Source organism: Lissotriton helveticus, chromosome 7 (assembly GCF_964261635.1).
Source record: "Lissotriton helveticus chromosome 7, aLisHel1.1, whole genome shotgun sequence".
Classification (NCBI taxonomy): Eukaryota; Metazoa; Chordata; class Amphibia; order Caudata; family Salamandridae; genus Lissotriton; species Lissotriton helveticus.
Window position 1 is genome coordinate 969332656 of NC_136068.1, and position 20780 is coordinate 969353435.

General features: G+C 52.4%; 1 protein-coding gene across 2 annotated transcripts in view; it reads right to left on the reverse strand.

Moving 5' to 3' along the window:
• Positions 1–20121: 20121 nt before the first annotated feature.
• Positions 20122–20780, reverse strand: part of MRNIP (MRN complex interacting protein) — a 168711-nt gene continuing 168052 nt past the window's right edge. For both annotated transcript variants that reach the window (XR_013598698.1, XR_013598699.1), the window contains exon 8: positions 20122–20772. The gene's annotated coding sequence lies outside the window, so the exon portion shown is untranslated. The remainder of the gene's footprint in view (positions 20773–20780) is intronic.

A 20780-nucleotide genomic window follows, 5' to 3' on the forward strand; every position in this document is an offset into this window, starting at 1 on the left:
TACCAACCCCGGTGGTGGGTCTGCGATCCAATAAGCACACCAGAAAGTCCTGGAGGACGGAACGGCCAAAGAAGCCATCCCTCCGGACTTGGCTGTCCAGGCAGTAGTGTCTCGCAAACGTGTGCAGCGAGGCCCACGTAGCTGCCTGACAAATGTCCTGCAAGGGCACTCCTCGGCCCAGGGCAGTCGTAGTCGCCGTGGCCCGAGTGGAATGAGCCCTCAGCCCAACAGGGGGCTCCTTCTTAGCCAAGGAGTAACACACCTGGATACACAAGATGATCCACCGAGAGATGGTCCGCTTGTTCACCGCCTTTCCCTTCTTAGCGCCCACGTAACCAACAAAGAGTTGGTCATCCACCCGGAACTGGCGTGTACGATCCAGATAGTAAGAGAGCGCACGTTTTGGGTCCAGACGGTGGAGCCTCTCTTCCTCCTTCGAGGGATGCGGAGGCGGAAAGAAGGTGGGCAAGGTAATGGACTGCCTGATGTGGAAGGCCGTGACAACCTTGGGCAGGAAAGAGGGTCTTGTCCGCAACGCAACCTTGTCCGGATGGACAGAGAGGAAAGGAGGTGTGGAAGAAAGAGCCTGGCGCTCACTCACTCTCCTGGCAGCGGTGATGGCAACCAGGAAAGCAGTCTTCAAAGTAAGAAGACGGAGAGGACAGTTATGGAGCGGCTCAAAGGGAGCACACATTAGGTAAGTAAGAACAAGGTTCAAGTCCCACTGGGGCATCACGAAAGGGACAGGAGGGAACATGTGTGTGATGCCCTTCAAAAACCTATTTACAATTGGGGACTTGAACAAGGAAGGCTGATCAGGTAGCCTCAAGAAGGCGGAAAGGGCAGAAAGGTACCCCTTGATAGTGCCCAGAGCAGAGCCCTGCTGGGCAAGAGAAAGAAGGAAGAGGAGAACCTCAGAAAGGGGTGCAGAGAGTGGATCCACAGCCTTTGCTGTGCACCATGCCACAGATCTGTTCCATCGGCAGGCGTATACAGACTTTGTGGAGGGACGCCTGGCTGCCAGAATGACATTACAGACTTCAGGCGGCAAGTCAAATGGCCTCAACTGTCGCCGCTCAATCTCCAAGCTTGTAGGTGGAGACTGGACAGGTTTGGGTGGAGGACCGTCCCCTGCTGCTGCGACAGAAGGTCCTCCCGAAGAGGCAGACGAATCGGGGGATCGACTGACATGCTGAGTAGCTCGGGATACCAGTACCTTCGTGCCCAGTCCGGAGCCACAAGGATAACCTGGGCCTGGTCGCGCCTGATCTTCTTCAGCACTCTGGGCAGAAGTGGTATAGGCGGAAAGGCGTACAATAGACCGCAATTCCACTCGCGACGAAAAGCGTCTCCGAGCGAGTGCCGCCTTGGAAATTCCAACGCGCAGAACTGATGACATTGCGCATTCTCTTCTGTGGCGAATAGATCTAACCAAGGCTCTCCCCACTGCTGAAAGAGACCTTGCGCCACGTCCGAGTTCAGACGCCATTCGTGATCCATCATGCACGACGGCTGAGTTTGTCCGCCCTGGCGTTCAGAGAACCTGCCAGGTGTTGAACCACCAGGTCACGCCCTGATGTTTCAGCCACTGCCAGAGGCGCAGAGCCTCCTCGCAAAGGGTCCACGACCCCACCCCGCCCTGTTTGTTGCAGTACCACATGGCGGTGGTGTTGTCCGTGAACACCTGCACTACACTCCCCCGGACATAGGGGAGGAATGCCTTCAGTGCAAGTCGGATCGCCCGCAGCTCCAGAAGGATGATGTGGAGCTGGGACTCCGCCGGAGACCAGAGGCCTCTGATCTCCGCCTCTCCCATGTGGCCCCCCAGCCCAGGAGGGACGCGTCCGTCACAACCACGTGCTCCGGGTGGGGTAGAGAGAGGGATCTGCCACTGACCCAATCGCAGTCCGTGAGCCACCACTGCAACTGCCTTGCAGTGCCCTCCGAGATCAAGACATGGTCGGACAAGTTGCCCTGATGCTGGGCCCACTGAAACTTGAGGTCCCACTGCAGAGTCCGCATCCGCCACCGGGCGTGATGCACCAGAAGGATGCAGGAGGCCATCAGCCCCAGAAGCCGCAACGTCAACCTGACCGAGACTCGGAATAAAGGCTGAAAGATCGGAATCAGAGCCTGAATATCCCGAACCCGCTGTCCGGGAGGATAAACCCGAAACTGCGCCGAGTCTAGAACCGCTCCGATGAAGAGGAGCTTCTGAGAGGGACACAGGTGTGACTTCGGCACATTGATGGAGAACCCCAGCAGGTGCAGGAGATCGGCCGTAGTCTGGAGGTGGCTGACGACTGTCTGGGGCGAGCCCACCTTCAACAACCAGTCGTCGAGGTAGGGGAAGACTGACACCCCTAACCTGCGCAGATGAGCTGCGACCACCGTCATCACTTTCGTGAAGACCCGTGGGGTGCTACTGAGGCCGAAGGGGAGCACGGTAAACTGAAAGTGCTCGTGGCCTACCGTGAACCGCAGGTAACGCCGGTGGGCCGGCAGGACGGGGATGTGACAATAAGTGTCCTGCAATTCCAACGCTACCATCCAGTCTCCGGGGTCCAGGGCAGCTAAGACCTGAGCCAAAGTCAGCATCTTGAACTTCTCCTTCCAGAGGAAGCCGTTGACGTTCCGCAGGTCCAAGATAGGGCATAGGCCCCCTTTGCCCTTCTTGGGTACCAGAAAGCAGTGGGAGTAAAAACCACACCCTACTTTTGGCCCAGGAACATGCTCGATGGCCCCCTTGGCCAAGAGGGCCGTGACTTCCTCTTGCAGAAATTGCAAGTGATCCCCTGACACACAGTGGAATTGCGGTGGCATGGCTGGAGGGGTCGCCTCGAAGGGGAGGGAGTAGCCCCTTCGGACGATTTGCAGCACCCACCTGTCCGACGTGACAGTGCGCCAGTGGGAGAGGTGATGGCGAACCCTGCCCCTCTCTGGCGTCACTTGGGCATGAAAGCAAGGACTAGGAAGGTTTTGAGGCAGGTGCTGCGGGGGAAGGTGTGGACTGGCCTCGCCGTTGTCCCCTACCGCCACTATGGCTTTTTCCACGGCCGCCACTGCGCTGTTTTACATTCTGCGGTGCGTGGCTGGCGGCACGCGAGGGGGCGCTCCTTCCGCGGCCACGAAAGGAGCGAAAAGGAACCCGATTGCTGGCGTGGCGCCGAGAGGCCCAAGGACTTGGCCGTAACCCTAGAGTCCTTAAAACGCTCAAGCGCATGGTCTGCCTTGTCGCCAAAGAGGCGACGGCCATCGAACTGCATTTTCAGAAGAGTGGCCTGGACATCGCCTGAAAAGTTGGCGGACCTCAAGCAGGCGTGGCGTCGAACCGCCACCGTCGTTGCCATCGCCCTGCCCAGTGAGTCCGTGGTATCCGGCATACACCGGATGGAATATCGCGCTGCATCTCGACCCTCCGCAAGGGCTTGGGCGAGTTTAGCCCGGACCGCCTCCGGACATTGTGGCAGCACGTCCGCGAACGTGTCCCACAGGGTGTGGGTGTAGCGGCCCAAGAGGCATGCGGTATTGACTGACCGCAGTCCCAAACTCAGGGACGAGAACACCTTCTTCCCGAGTTGTTCATACCTCTTGGATTCCCGATCGGGTGGAGCCGCCGGGAATGCAGTCTGGGAAGTGGAGGCCTGGATGACCGGGCTCTCGGGAGTGGGATGGGTGGACAAAAAGCAAGGGTCGCCCGGGGCCGGGCGGTAGCGTATGGCCACGTTCCTATCCACAGGCAGACCCGTGGCGGGCTTGGACCAAGTGCCCACAAGAACGTCACACAAGGCCTCATTAAACGGCAGCAGAGGCTCAGTGGAGCTTGCCTGCGGTTTAGGGACCTCAGTGAGGAGGTTAGTCCTCAAGGCCGCGACGGGGAGCTCAAGGTGTAAGGCCTTGGCCGCCCGCGTCAACACTACACTGTAAGCAGCCCCCTCCTCCGTAGCCACGGTGGGAGGGGAGACAAATCCAGTGTCTGGCAAAGTGTCAAGTCCACTGGCCTCCCCAAGCTCATATGTCCAGTCCTGTTGAGACTGGCACTCCTGTGCCAGAGGGTCCACAGACCCCTCCCAATCACCCTCGTCACCCATCTCTTGCATTTCAGGGTCAACAGAGGGGGCCGGTTCGTGGAAATAGAAATCTCCAAACGACGTCGCCGCTCCGGCGCCGGAACCGGACCGAGGGTAGGATCGGGGACGGCGTCCATAGCAGGCACCGGGGGTGACACCCGCAGGGCCGGCGCCGGTGAGGTCGACCGGCGACAACCCGGATCCGGAAGCAGATCCAGTAAGGGCCTGCGTCGCCGGGACCGAAGTTGCCGGCGGCACTGGGGCCGAAGCACCCGACGGCGTTGGAGCCAGGGCACCCGACCTACTAGGCCCTCCAGCCGGTGCCGTTGGGCCCGGAGGCGCCATGGAACCCGGCTGAGGAGGGCGGGACCTCATGGCCATGAGGTACCGCTCGACCTCCTCTGGCGTCGAGTCATGCCCAGGGACCCGAAGGTGTGGGGCAGACAGCAACGTCCGTGACTCCGTCGGAGCCGCGTGGGTGGTGTCACCCGAACCCCCAGCCGCATCGCGTGAGCGTCGGGGTGGGTCGGAGGAACGATGACGTCTCTCCGACCTCTCATGCCTCTTACCTGAGGACTTGGATCCTGACGACCGATGTCCACTCCTGGAGCTGCGAGGGCTCCGACCCCGTGACCGGTCCCTCGACCTCCTGTTGGACCGGGACCTGGAGCGGCACGGGGCCGACTGCCAGAGCTCGAGTCGCTTGTGGGACCGCTCCCGCCTAGCTTTAGGCGTCAGGGCCTGGCAGTCGGAGCAGATGCGGTCGTCGTGGTCGAGGCCTAAACACTTCAGGCACCGGCGATGGGGGTCGGTAACCGACATCAGTTGGTCGCACTTGGAACAGGGTTTAAACCCGGGCATCCCTACTGGCACCGTCGGAGTCGAAGACTCGAGTAGAGAAATTATCAAAAAGATCAAAAAGTTTAGTCATAAAAGACTAAGGGGTAGAGCTTCTCCGGATCTGCGCTAGCTGGCACGGAAAAAAGAAGAACTGACGTCAGCGCGCGAGGCCGGCGTCTAAGTACTCCGACGACGTCATTCCGGCGCTAACGACGCTGACGACGGACGCGGAGCCGCGGACGACGCCTGCCGGCGCGCAGGGGTATTGCCGCGCAAAACTTTCCGGATCCAGTCTGACGCCTGGGGATATTTTAAGGTAAGGAATCTATCACTAACGTGTCTCTTTCAGATATGTATGTTTAGGTATTTATTTGTATTCATGATGTTTAATTTTGTATGTTTACTCAAGTTGATAATAAGAAAATCCCTATTTTTGCTGTTGATATACTAGTGGTCGATATTGTACATAGTGTATGTATTTTATTAATGTTCAATATTTCTTAACACGATGATAATGTGTACGATATTTTTGATGTCGATATGTTTGAAGAACAATATGGTTTCAATATTATTGCTGTTTTAATAAGTATGTAGGGTCGATATTGTCGATAATTGTGTGTCGATTAAAATGTAGTTCGATATTGTGTCTGTTGATATTATGTCAGTGATTCTGTCTATTCAGGATTATAGTAAAGTGAGTTAAAGACAAGGTTTGTTACCTCTAGGGAACGCACAAGATATGATGACGTTAGCTTAAAACTATGGAGGTCATTAGGTTCTCGGGCGAATCACCACCGCCCGCATAGCGTTGGGGATCCGCCCGAGATCCGTCCCCACCCGCCACCCATTTTCCCCCGCCTTATTACTATGGCGGGGGGGACCGCGGCGGACAGAAAGACCGTCTGCCGCTTTTCCGCCTGGTCAACAAGTCGACCGGGCGGAAAAGAGTTTAATATGGTGGCTATGTTTGTTAGACACTCCCAGCCATATTACTATGGAGGCGGAAACATGCCGCCATGGAAAGGAATGCGGGACTTGCTTGCGGGGGCCCGTGTGGGCCCCAGGGACTCTGGATGGGTGCACAGGGGGATACTCCATTTCAATAGACATTATGGCGGCGGTCCCTCTTCACGATGGGATGAGCCTCTGAGTGTTACTGCTTACTGTGAGCTCCCACCATTAATGGGTACCCAATTATATCTTATCTCAATAAGAAATACGCAGCACATATTTTATCTAACGAGGCTAAGGTTTGGCACCCTACACTATATAATAGCTTTCCCTAGAGTGGGAAGGTTGAGTCATAATCTCCCAAACTGTCCCTGTGATGGTAAATCCCCTGTTTGCATTGCATTTTATACTTTTTTGTAGTTTTTATAGGGATATCCGGAAACCTGTGTAGAAACCACTCTTTTTAGTCAATAAGTTTTATCCTTCTAAACATGCTTTTAAATACATTTGTAGTCTGGAAAACTAAAAAATCATGAATGCAGTTACTGTTTTTATACAAATGGCAATCAGGAGACGAAAGGATAACTCTCATTTAGAGGTACTAATGTATGAAAAACCTGACGTCTGAATCTCCGAAGTACTATTATTTTTATCCTGACATAAGTTGTTAATGTGCACTTTATTCGCTTTAGGAAAACTTACCCCGTCTAACTAATGTCTGCAATGTAAAAAAGGGACCGCCCGCCATAAGGGCGGTGGTCCCGTGGTGACCATTAGGATGCGCCCGCCACACTGGCGGCCGCAACATGCATTTTTAACATTTCAATACACAGCGTGACAGGCACCGCGCAGTGCCTGCCACATTGTACATTGAAATGCAGGGGGTACCATAGGTACATCCTCCATGAGCACCCCCCAGAATCCCTGGAGGCCCGCAACGGGCCCCCGCAAGAGATTCCTGCATGCCTTTCCGTGGCGGCAACACTGGCATGTGTCCGCCCCCATCATAATATGGATGCACCATATTAAACTTTTTTCCGCCTTGTCGACCGGGCGGAAAAGCGGCGGACGGTCTTTCCGTCTGCCGTGGTCCCCCCCGCCACAGTAATGGGTAGCAGGCAGGGGCGGTTGTCGGGCGGATCGCCACCCCCAGGCGGGCAGTGGCGATCCACCCGACATCCTAATGGGGCCCTTTATGAAAACGCACTTTATCTAAATGATTTAAATGACAATGAAATATGTTGTTTTTTAATTTAGTAATGATTATTGTTCTTGTATTATCAATTGTATATGGCATGACTGCATGAAAGTAAGACTCCTTTTTTGCATATTTTAACGATTATTAGGAATGTTAACAATTTTTTTTATTAGAATGCTTTTATGGATGTATATTATGCACCAAATAAAGCGTATTTGACATGGCTTGAACAAATCTCAGTGCACCGAGGTGGCGAATTATAGTTGATACAGACATCACTTCCAGTTTGGACACCGCCGCCATCATGCGGAGTCGATAGACGCACCTACCGGTGCGCAGGGATATTGCTCGAAAACAAATCTTCCAGATCCAGTCTGAAGCCTAGATATCTCTATCAGGTAGTTGGTGCCAAAGAATATGGTACGTCAAGAAGACTATATTATTGTTGACCAAGTAATACATAAATTGATCCCCGCAGAGAACCCTTACTGCATCAATCCAGGGAAAATGTTCCACCAGGAGATCTATGATAAATTTCTTGATGTCGGTCCCCTCTTCATTTTCTGGCACATTTAGGATTCGTATGTTGTTTTTCCTGGCTTGATTTTCAAGCGATTCCAGCTTCTCGCTCATGTATTTCCCCTCTTGTTTTAATGTGCTTAGCTCTTTCCGGTTGCTTTCCACCCTTTTGTTCAAGACGCTTACTTCTCCTTCCACAGCTGTCACTTTCACTCCTAGTGCATTTAGATTACAGTCCAACTTCTCGCATACTTCTTGAATTTTGTCTTGTTTGGCCTCTGATATGGTAAACTTGTCCCTCATCTCAGTCCATATTCTCTCCAGAAACTCATCCGTCTGATTTTTAGAACTTGCTTTTTCAGCCTCTCTTGTCTTCTGCACGACCACAGTCTCGGATTCCTCGTTCATCTCCAATTCTCCGTTATTTTTGTCCCGAGTACTTTTTGCTGTGGCTGCCTCTGCTATGTCTTGAGGTACAGGGCTAGTTACTGATTTCTCTATGAGCTGCGTATGAGTATGACTTTTATCCTCCGTCTAATTAGGCGCTGTTCTGTTGGTGTTTGGCGCCTTCTGAAGTATTTCGGGGCTCTCGTTTTGAAATGTAAGAACAGTTGCTATTGTGAGGAATTGGTTATTTTGTAACTGTGTTAGTACAGTCTCGGGGCTTTCTGATAAGGGTTCAAGCTGATTCACCTTGTCCCTCACCGTGTGTAACTGCTGTTGTTTTTGAACTTTAAAAAAAGTTCTCAGAGAGGGGGTGATCTGGAGCTTACTTTTCAAGGCTGAGTCAATTTTATCTCCAGCAATTTGTTTCCCGCTGTCGGTGTTGTTTTTGGTGGTTTCTTGGGGCGTCTTTCTAGTCTTTTTAGTTTTTCTTTTATTAACTTCCCTTGGAGTAATGTTCTTTGGGTATTGCTCCTGTTTGAGAAAGCTTCTGTTTCTGAGACTATAGCTGGATACTACGCTCAGCTGTCCCCTTTTTCCTTCTGCGCCTCTTTGATTTCCTGTTATTGGAACCCCCAAGCTCCTGTGCCCAGTAGTTGTACCCTTATCCTGCACTGCTTCTCTGCTTTCTCTGACCCCCCCCTTCTTCACCCCCTCCTCTCTCTCCCGGTACCTCGCTCATGTGTTGTGACAAAATGTAATCTTCTTCGTTGTTTGGGTCTTTTGTCAGTGTTGCACCTAGTTTTACAAAGTAGGTGACAAGGGGGTCGGCAATACGCTTCCTTGTGCTAGTTGCGCTGTTTGAATTCGAAGCTGGAGCCTCCCAGCTTGCACTCCCTTTCTTGTGCTCCTCGCGCGAAAGCGAAACCGACTCTGGCTTGTTTCTGCCGCTTATGCCCCGGAACTGAAAGCCGAGCCTCCCGGAAGCCTTCCTGCAGGTCGCTCTAGCTCTCCCTGCTGCTGCCCAGACTCCCGTGCAATCAGTCGTGCCACTCTTCTCACTCCACGTATAGGGGATTTCGAACTCCCTCCGTGGTGGGAGTCTGTCGGGGACCAGGTAAACAACCATTTTCTTTTATATCGCTGTTCCGTACTCCTCGGAAAATACGCCGATATACATGTATCTTATTCAGCCTGGATCTCTGGTAGGTCTACATTCCTACCATCTACTGTATTCATTTTCTTGATGGTGGCGGTGTAGTCTAGCGCAGTTTTCTCGTGGTCCTCAAGCTGGAGTCGCGGAGCTCCCCGACCAGGCGTCCTACCCGGCCGCCATCTTCCCCGAAATTCAAAATGTTGACTATTGCTCATCGGGCCCTGTATGGTACCAGCCCCTTATACCTACAAAAGAGATTCGCTTTCTATGTGCCAGGGCGACTGCTTCGGTCTTCCATCCAATGGCTGGTGCAGACCCCGAAGTTCAAGTGTCAGCGTCTCGGTGGCGATTCCTTTGTGCGCAGGGCTGGCCTGGCCTGGAATTTGTTGCCTTTAGCCGTACGGACCACTCAAGACCCATTGATGTTCAAAAACAAACTCAAGACTTTGCTGTTTTAATCAGATGAACGGTCATCTCTTTCTTTCAGGAGCTAGCGCTTTAAAAACTCAACATAACATAACATTATTTGTGCTTTTTGGTTCAAAAGGTATCCTGGCCTGTCGCTGAGCAGCTTTTCCCATGATTGGTGTGTTAGCTTGAAGGAATGGTGCCAATGCGGGACGTATGTCTCAGTGCCCTCAGCTTGCTCAATCACACCACAGGTATCAAAGTAGTCACTGAGACTTCCATGTGGGCACACCACTGGACACAGGACAGCAAATTAAACTAGTAGCAGATCAGTCACCTAGCTTGCCTTTTGGCATTCATAAATAATAATAATTACAGTTTGCCCCCACTTAGTGCGCAGAGGTATGGTACATGATGGGGAAGGCATAAGTGGTGCGATCACTGCATCCATTGCTCCATCACAGTCAGCATGGTTTCCTATCCTGTTTATTTACAAATGATGGAGCCCATCAGCCAGAATGAGATTATTAGGATACTCCCTGACACCCAACAGTGTGGGGACAATTAATTGTGGGGTGGTCGAGATGCACCAATTAATTTATCAACTGCTATTAGCGATTCGAGCATGCTAAATCAATATTTTACTACATAATGAGGGGGATATCTATTTAACCACTTTCCCGCAAAAGGGGATTTAAGTGCGCACGATATGACTTTGCCTTACCTATATACCGTCACCTTTTGACTAAGCTAAGATGGCGGCCGTTCTCGCTGAACCATCCGTCGTAGGATACGAGTGATTTCCTGCATGACACACGTGACGGATGTGATTCACGTTTAAACGCCATGGCGGGTGAGCGGGCCGCCTATCCTTAGTTGGATCGCGTTGGACGTTGGTGATCAGAGAAGACGGCTTTGCACGGTGGTTTATTGACCACGCGGGTAAGTGCTATATTTTGCATTGTTGCATCTTTGCCCTTCCGCAATATAACGTTACGTCCATGACGGGATGTTTTTTTTTTCACTTCTCATCCCCTCTTTCGCGTTGCCGGTAATTTTGCAATGCGTGCAACTTTTATTTGCACCGGTTTGGCTTACGGTATGGGTATCCGCATGGAGTCTGGGTGGAATTAATTTAAATCCATATGAGAGCTCTCCCAGTGGCGACCCGTTGCTTTATCATCCTCTCTTTCGCTTGGCCCGCAATTTTGCAAATGCGTGCTACTTCTATTTACACCTGTTTGGTCTACGGTATAGGCATCTGCACGAAGTCTGGGCGGAATTAATTCAACTCCATATGAGAGCTCTCCCAGCGGCTACCCGTTGCTTTATCCTCTCCTTACTATTTTATTTGGTTAGGAGGGTTAGTTCACAGAATGTGTGCACGCGTCTTCGGTATTCGTTGGGTGGGAGGCGTGGGGACTGGCACACTGACTTAGCGCAATGGGCTCACCATCATTATAGCGCCACTAGACGGTGGTTTGGCCACTCATTTCCCCTTGAGTTGTGATTTGACAAGGAGCTCACGTTTTACTTCCCATGCACGTTTTTCTTTAGTAACCAGAACGTGCAGTGAGTTCACTTTTCCGTCGTCATTGCTTCGGGCACAGAGGATGCAGTGACAGATGGTGACTGACTACTGGGTATCATATCTTAAAGGTAGAACCCAGTTGCCCACTAACACAATATCGGATGCAGCAGGTCTTAAGTTTCTAACGGTGTTTGGCATATGGTTACAAAACCCATACATTGTGCATATATTTTTCTGTTTCTCACAGGTAAATATCACTTGTGACATTACTATTGAAACTGAATATCGAGTCAAAAGGAAAATATTCAAAATTGAAGATAGAAAGTCTACACATATCAAAAAGGTAGGCTTTTTTAAAAAGGGACAGGCAATATGGGACCCTCTGTCCACATAGATTAATGACATCGTTTTGGATTTGTAACCACGTTTTTCTGAGATCTGTTTTTAATATTCCTCCATTCCCTCTCTCCTGATTTCCACTTCTAGGTTAATACCTGCTACGTTATGTGACACACAGGCTTTCCTAATGGATATTGATATATAGAAATGGATTAAAAATAGCCAGGAAATCATTAATCAGGAAGATTTCGGATTAGCATCACCTTGCGTCTACGAAATAATTTAGGTAGGATTATTGTTAAAATGATTTTGAAATATTAAAAGGATTTTACATTCTCATGTGTACAATGAAACGTTTTAATACAGTGTAAATTGGGCTGGCACCCAGTTGGCCACAGGATAAGTTGTTTCATAAAGAGTTCGGGAATGGTGGTATATATTACCCTTCACGTGGATACGAATTTATTTAATTTATTTTGTATGAATAACATCTGGCCGGAGGCTTTGAGTGGGACAAACCATGTTGCGATAAGACATTAAGATATGTGATGGACCAATGAAACATATAGGTCTGTATTTTGCCATTTGTTTGACGGACAGCTATTTTGCTACAACGATATTGTGAATTCTGTGTTGGCTTGTTTTCACGCGACTTTTGAGCAAGGAATTGCCATGTGCCTAAGCAGCAGCCATTTCTTGTTAACGAACTTGAATGTTTTTATTTCAAACTATTGTGTTAAGTGGTTCCCACATTTTATAATGACAGAAGTAACTAGTAGGAATGAAGGACGCTGATACATACGATTAGAGTATGAATCCTAATGGGCATTTAAGGAAAACAGTCAAATAACATGCGATATGGGTTATGCAAACAGGTCGAAAAACAATTTTCTTCTTTTTAACCAAAGGACATATTTTTAATAACAACCGATGTAGGTGTCCCATGGTCGCAGTTTTTGTATAAAAATGTACTGTTTTTTAAAACACTGTTGTATGTTTGATACATACAGGTTGGTTTTTTGTTGTGGCACTTATGGTGGTTTTTTGTATGTTTTTATGATTTACAGCCCTGAAGAAGTTCCGGTCACGGAACGAAACGCGTTGGCTGGTGTTTGTATGGACTAATAAAGGAACATTGAATTCCACATATCTATCCAACAGCATTTGTGATTCAGCGTCTGTATGAATGTGGCCTAACGAGTTATTACTCTCCAACGAATTATTGGACATTTAATTTTCTAGCGGTGCTTTTTCATTTACGAAAAGTGTGGGGACACAAGTAGACCCTTCTGGCAGTTTCACAGAAGTGGTGATGCATTACTGCTACAGTGTCTCACTGCTGAAGCGGAAAATCAGTCAGGACACCAGTATCCACAGTGGCACCACAATCTATGGCAGGCCTAAGCATTTATTGAAAATGCACCTTAAAGTCCATGCACATCTCAGGCCCTTTCCAGAGTCCCAATATGCGCTGGCGAGGTCACGTCATTTTTTTTTTTCAAATATATTTTTATTGCAGAATTAGAAACCACAGGATACAATCAATCAACCAGTGCACTCGTGACATCCCCTCGTCCACTAAGAAGTCCAAACTGTACACAGCCATTCAGCCCGCATCCCGGGGGCCGGGCGGCATGTTATTACATTCAATAGGAAAAGCACGGTGCACGTCCCACGGGGACCATGGTCGAAAAGTCGTAGTACGTATCTGCTTTTATCCCCCCCACCCACAACAACATCTCCGTCAGCCATCCCAGAGGTAAAGCAGTGACACCGCTCATATCGGGGCCTACCCTAGGTGCTATCGTTCTATCTCGCCTGGCTGCTCCCTCCAGCCCTTTCATACTCCACACTGTGCCAACCATCCTAGTAGAGTCAAGGCACCCAGGCGGCTACCATCCAGTGGCTTCCGTCCCACCCCGAACCCCCATGAACCAGTCCCCCCCAAGGCCTCCCCCCCCCGGCAACTGCTGGGCGTACGCCTCGTCCTGTCGAGTTAGATGGAACCACCACAGTGCGGAATATAGCACTTCTGTGTTCGCCCCGTGGTGTCCACTGGCTTAGTTCTCCCCATCCTCGTCGTCCACAAAAGAATCACGCAAGGCCTGCACCACTAGCTCCCATGCACGCGCCGCATCCAAAACCTTCTCATTCCCCATCTTAACAGCCTGCCGCATCCGGAGCACACTCTCGCAGGCAGACCACCGCAGCAATTCATTCTTCCATCTACGCAGCGAGGGCCCCCCCCTGGACTTCCAATGCCACGATATCTCCCTCTGCGCCAATATCAGACCCAGATCAAGGAACTTGCTCGTCACCTTGGTGCGTTTAGTGTGCGGGAACCAGAGCAGCAGGCACGCCGCCATATCGAATTCCACCTCCCTATCTGTCACTGCATTCAGGAGTCCCCCTACCTCCGCCCAATAGGTCCCCAATTGCGGGCACTTCCAAAACAAATGATCCATGTCCGCTCCCAGAGACGAACACCGTGGGCATCGGGCATCCGGCACCTGGAAGTACCGCTGTAATTTCTCTGGAGTTAAATAGGCCCTATGAAGCACATAGAAATGCACTTGCTGAAAGCGCGCATTTCTCGTGCCCTTCCACGTGCGCCGCAGGATGTGTCCCCAAGCCGTATCCGGTATGTGCCGGCCCACACTCTCCTCCCATTTAGCCTTGAGCCCCAGGAGTGGCTCCAGTCCCTCATTCAGCATCCTATTATGGAGGCACGTCACAGCTTTGACCGTGCCTGCTGCCATCACCACATATTGGCACGCCATAGTCGTCGTGGGTTCTACGAGCCCCCCTTTCCAGTGCTTCTGTATGGCAGCCACCACTGCCGCGTGCAGGAGGAACCCCCCGTCGGGCAGCCCGAACTGGTCCCGGAGCGCCTCGAACGGTGCCAAAGCCCCATCTATGTACAAGTCGCCTACCACCTGTAGTCCCGCCTCCTCCCAATCCAGCAACGGGGACCAATCTCCCCCGTGCGGCAAGGCCGTCAGCATGCTGATCGGGATCTCCGGCGCATAAGGCCGCGAAGCCCTCGCTCTCCGAAGGCTCCTCTGCCAACACAGCCGGAGCGTCCTTTCCTCCATAGTGAGGGCCCGCAACTCAAGCCTCTGCTGCATGACAATATAAGACAGCACGTGGCGTCGTATCCCTCGGTCCCGGTCCTCCTCTGGACCCCGGAACACCCTAGCTACGTTCTGTGTAAGAACCTGCAGCTGCGCCGCTAGATAATACAGCTCGAAGTCAGGCACAGCCATGCCCCCTTCAACCTTAGGGCGAAGGAGCGTGCTCAGGGCCACTCTACGGCGGCCGTGTCCCCATAAGAAGCCAATAATCATCGATCTCAGGTCTCTGAAGACCCCTTGGGGAATCCAGACAGGCAGCGTTCGGAAATAATAGAGGAAGCGGGGGAGCGCCACCATCTTCAAAAGCGCAATCCTACCCAGAACCGTCAGCGGGAGGGTCGACCAGAAAGACAAGCTGCCCCTCAGTGCCCGGACACAGCGACCAATGTTGCCCTCCAAGAGGTCCGCAGTCGCGTGGTAGATGCGAACACCCAGATAGGTGAAACAAGATGGCTCCCACACCACGCCCAAGTCGCCACCAGGAACGGGCGAGCCCGCTCGCAGCGGGAACACACAAGTCTTCGCCCAATTGACCTTAAGGCCCGACAGCCGGCCGAACTCCGACAACAGCTCCATCGCACCGGCCAACGCCCGCGAGGTGTCAGCCAGGTACAGGAGCAAGTCATCCGCATACAGCGATATATAATGCCACTGCCCGCCTCTCGCTATCCCCGCGTATCTGACACCCGACCTCGCATGGACCGCCAAAGGTTCCATCGCCAGAGCAAACAACAGGGGGGACAGAGAGCATCCTTGCCGCGTGCCCCTGCCCACCGGGTACGCCGCAGACACCAGGCCGCCCAAACGCACCCTCGCCGCCGCCGAAGCATACAAGACCCTTGTCCACCTGCGGAACCCCTCGCCCATGCCAAACCTCTCCAAAACTCCGTCCAGGAACGGCCATTCCAAGCTATCAAAGGCTTTCTCGATGTCCACGGATAGGACCGCCGGGGCTCCCTCCTCGTCCAAGATGGCGTCCATTATCCCCACCAGGCGGCGAATATTCAGCGCCGTGCTCCTCGTGGGTATGAACCCGGCCTGGTCCCTATGTACCAGGCCCGTCATATATGGGGCCAGCCTGGTGGCCAGTATTCGGCTCAGAATCTTATAATCCACCGTCAGCATGGATAGCGGGCGGTAAGACCTCACATCCGCAGCATCCCGGCCAGGCTTTAGGAGCGGCACAATCAAGGCCTCCCGCATGGACCCAGGCAATACCCCAGCCTCGAAGGCTTCAGCGTACACCGCCAGCAGCCTGGGCGCCAAACTGTCCGCATACCGCTGATAAAATTCAATCGGTAATCCGTCCACCCCGGGCGTTTTGTTGCGGGCCATATGCTTAATGGCCGCCCGCATTTCTGAGAGCGTGATCGGGCCGCCCAGTTCCTTCGCGTCCTCCTCATCTAGGACCGGAAGCTGCCCCGCCCCCAAGTATTCCGCAATGTCCTGGACCCCCACTCCCAGCTGGCCCTGATACAGTTCCTCATAGTACCCCCTAAAACATTCCAATACCGCTGCTTGGGTGTATACCATCTCTCCCTGCGCAGTACGAATGCCGAGGATCGGGGAGCCCCTAAGTTCCGGATTAGCCAGTCTGGCCAAGAGGGTACCCACCTTGTCTCTTTCCGCATGCGCCCTGATGATATATTGCCTATGATCATAGCATCGTAAACGTTCCGTCTCGGTGGCGACCACTTCTTTCGCTTCTAAGAGCTGGGCCTGTAAGTCCGGCCTAGCTGGCCTGCGGCGCTCCAAATCCCTCAACCTTTCTTCCGCTTTCATGAGGTCAGTCAGCACAGCCGTGCGAGCATTCGAAAACCTACCCAAACACACTCCTCTCACCACCACTTTCATTGCATCCCATTCAGTGGACCTACTCGTGGCCGTGCCCTCATTCACTCCGAAATAGCTATCAATGCCTTGTCGAACCGCATCAGTGAACACAGGATCTTCAAGCGTTTCCGGCCGAAGCCGCCACGTTGGAATTACTGAGCGCTCTCTCTGCCACTGAATGTGCACCAATAGGGGGTTATGATCTGAGATCGTCCTAGCCAAGTACTCCGCATGGGAGATCAGCGGGGCTAGGGATCCACTGCAGATCACCGAATCAATCCTGACATGCAGGTCATGAAGAGCAGAGTAAAAGGAATAATCCCTGGTTTCCCTGTGCCGCTCCCTCCAGACATCCAGCAACCCCCATCTATCCTGCCAGTCCTTCCTGTGCGCGGCTAACCTGCGCACCGGGGAGTCCACCAGGGGGGGATGGGACCTATCCAGAGCCACATCCGTGATCGAGTTAAAGTCCCCCCCTAGCACTATTGGGGCCGCCAGGAAAGAGGCCAAAGACCCCGAGAGGCTATCAAAATATCGAGCTTGATCAGTGTTCGGCGCATACACACAGCAGAAAACCACATCCCGTCCATATAACCTCCCCTCCACCGCCACAAACCTGCCATCCGGATCCACAACTTGATTCAGTAATTGAAAGGGTATCCCCGCCCTCACCCAGATCAGCACCCCCCTGGCATACGCTGAGTAAGTGGTGCCAAACACCTGGCCCCTCCATCGTTTCTGCAAGGCAGTACACTCTTTCTTAGTGAGATGAGTCTCCTGGAGCATGGCAATCTGAACCCCCCTGCGTACTAGATATGCATGGACCTTATGACGTTTCACCATAGTTCGCAGCCCCCGGACATTCCACGTCAGGCATTTCAGATTAGGTAACGTCCCCATTCCAACTTCGTACAGTCCAAATCAAATAACGAATGTTCACAGCCCCCCCAATGCAGTTGCCCCCCCCCCGAACACCCCCAAAACAGAAAAACTCCCCAAACCCCACTCCCCAGGACAGAGCACACAAACCCAATGTCCGCCCCCATCCAAACCTTGAACCAACTTCACACACTCTTACCCTGTGGTCTCCACCACAGTCGGCCTTAAGGGCCCAAGGGGGGTGAGTCGCCGCCGACCCCAGCAAGCGGAGCCCGCACCCCGCGCCTCCATCCCTCCCGAAGCACACAGCCTCCCCTCCCGGCATCCCGTCCTCCAACAGCAGGATACCACCCTACCATGAAGTCTCGAACTAGCCCAGTCCAATCTCAGCCGCAAAAGATACCATCTGAAGTCTGTGGGGTCACCGTCGGCCCCTTCGAGCTTTCCGCCTCCGAGAGTTCCTCGCCCGTCTTGCTGCCTTCCCCTCCCGAGTCCGTTTCTGCCCGTTCACTGTTCTGTTGCGACCCTGTAATGGCCGCCGTCGCTGCGAGTGCATCCCTCTTCTCCGCCGCCATTTGAGCCTCCCGTTTCTCCCGCTGGCGCCTGTTGCGGGATCTGATGCGTTGCGATTGCCTCACCCTGGCCGCTTGGGTTCATCTCGTCTGCTTTTATGCGATCTGTCCGTCCCCGCTCTATACGACTCCAGCCAATGCCAAACCTCGTCCGGAGTCTGAAAAAAGTGCGTAGCCCCATCCATGATGATCCGCAACTTAGCCGGGTAGAGCAAGGAATACTGAACGCCTTCCTCCCTAAGTTCTTTCTTCACCGCCAAGAATGATGCCCGGTTTTTCTGGACCGCTTGGGTGTAGTCCGGGAAGATCGTAACCCTACTGTTCTCCACCTCATAAGGGCCCGACATCCTGGCCCGCTGAATGAGGAGATCTCGGTCCTTGTAGTGGAGGAGCCTCACCACCATCGGTCGGGGGGGGGCGGCCAATCCCCGGCGGGCGAGCAGGTACCCGGTGGGCCCGCTCCAGCGTGAAAAAAGGAGTGAGCCCCTCCGGCGCCACCACAGTGCGGAACCAGGTCTCCATATAGGCCACCGCATCCTCCCCCTCAATTTGTTCCGGAAGGCCGACGACCCGCACGTTGTTCCGCCTATTGCGGCCTTCGGCATCCTCCGCCCTCCGCTCCAGCGAGTCCAGGCGGGCCAACATGTCCGCAATCCTATGCTCCGCGGCCACCACCGATGGTTTCAGGTCCAGCAACAGTTGGTCATGGTCCTTAACTCTGTCCGCTAGCTTCGCATGATCCGCGCGGAGCAGCCCTAGGCCCGTGGCCACTTGGGCGATGTCTTGGTGCAACGCGTCCTTAGTCGAGGCGATCGCATCAAGTATGGCATCCAATCGCCGGTTCAACCGCTGTTCTCGGTCAAGCTCCGGGGAGGGACCCTCGCCCAGCCGAGTCGATGTCGCCGAGCCCTCCTCAGTGCATCTCCCGGCCATCGGCCCTCCAGTCGCCGCCATTCCAGGGTGCTGCGTCACAGGTCCTGGAGCCCGCTGTCGTCAGCGCCCGTAGGCTAGTGCCGGTCGTCGGGCACCGGGCAGAGCAATGTCTTCACTGAAACTCACAGGAGCAACGACCAGCTAGGTACACTCCGGGAGCCTGAGGGGGAAAGGATGAGTCTCCGGGCGGCAGCCAGTCAGGGTCCCCAAGCTCCTGGCGAGTCAAGGCAGCGTCACTCGGCCCCAAGGCATAGCACCGCCGACCCCAGTGCCTCGATCAGCTGAATGCAGGATCTCCTGCCAGTATCCCTTGCCAGTCGGCGACAACTCGGCTCAGAGCTGAAGTTCGGGGCCCGCCGAACTCCACGCCGCCATTTTCTTCGCACCCTCGGCAACACCTCAGCCGCTTCTTCGACTCGGTCTCCTCGGGGCCTGCAGTCCCCCAGCGGCTCACCAATAGTGTCCAGCTGTCCCCTCACACTTCAGAGGGCAGGAGCGTCGTCTCCGGGCCGCCTAGGGTTCCGAAAACAGGAGAATTAACGGGATTCTGTGCGGAGCTACGAGCTCACGCCGCCATCCCGATCGGCGTCCAAGCCACGCCCCCTGGCGAGGTCACGTCATAACACTATTTCTGCCCCCAATCAGTGTCCATCTGGGTAAGCATCAAAGCTTCTGGCCGTGTGGTGCCATCAACCGCACCTGCCTGACAGGAGACGAGCCGCTGAGCCCACCAGTACAGCACATCAAGGTTTGCTGTCGCTCAGACTCACTGCTGTTTCTGTCTGGCCACCTCTCCCAGAGTAGATTCAACAGCTCTTGAGGCCATTTTCTGATCACTGAGGGACTGGGGCTTAGCGTGCTGTACGGACAGCCACTCAAAACCCTTGGGCCAGCTGTCCGTCTGCTATTTGGGCTGCATCACACTCAGGCTTTACTATCGGCTGTCTGTCCAGGCTCCTCATGCTGTACCTCAGAGAGCTATGTAGGGTAGGACAGCTTGAATTGTGGGTTATTCATACGTATTTTGCCTAGAGGGTACGAATATTGCCAGATAGTAATTCTGGCACTCAAAGGCCCACTACAGTACGACCATCTTGACAGTCCGCACTCTGGCGCTACCCCATGTTTCACATTAGTTACATGTATAAAAACACCCTCTCAATGCCAGTAATGAATTATGTACACTACTCACACACAACAAAATATAGTACTGCTACTGCAGGGATTGGAGGAAAGGGACTGGGGAAGATAGGAAATATATGTATGCCTAAGGTAGGCGTTAGTATTTTTTTCAAGAATTATTAGATAGGAGAAAAGTGTAGTTTATCTGAAGAAGCTAAAGTTAAAAGTTGTGGCACAATCAAAACATGTGGCTTACTGGAATACAATTTATTAGAATAAATTTGAAAAGAAAAAGTAGAATTATTAAAGAGGTTCTGCTCACGCAGAAGCGAACACACACCCCCTGAAAAAGTTGTCATCACAAGATGTGCGACATCTTGCATTCCTTAGTGACTGCCAGGCATTAACTAATAACTAAGTAACCATGACATGTGCACTATACTTTATGCAATGAGCGAGTCAACTTTACAATATAGAAAGCTTTGAGCATGTCACTGCATTAAAAAAAGAATTTAACATGGTTTGAATTTTTCCTAAATAAACTAAAGCCTCTTTTTTTTTCTCTGTAGTAAAATCTTGAAAACTTCTATTAACTATTTACAATATGTCCTTTCTGTCCCAAATACGATTTCTCATCCAGTTTCAAGCATACATTTGAAATTATTTTTGTGTCTGATTGCTACAATATCTTAGCAGTCTGGATTGTAAAGATGTCAACCTGTATTGCAGCTAGATGGCCACAACACAAAACTATTGCCAAACTGGCAATAAAGGACTAATTGAAAAGCACATTTCCTAAAATGCCATGTCAAGCAGAATAAATCCTTTCTCATCTCCATGAGAGGCAATCCTTTCACAGCATGATTGAAGCATGTGTGGAACACATACAGAAGCGTGCTGTACCTCCAATT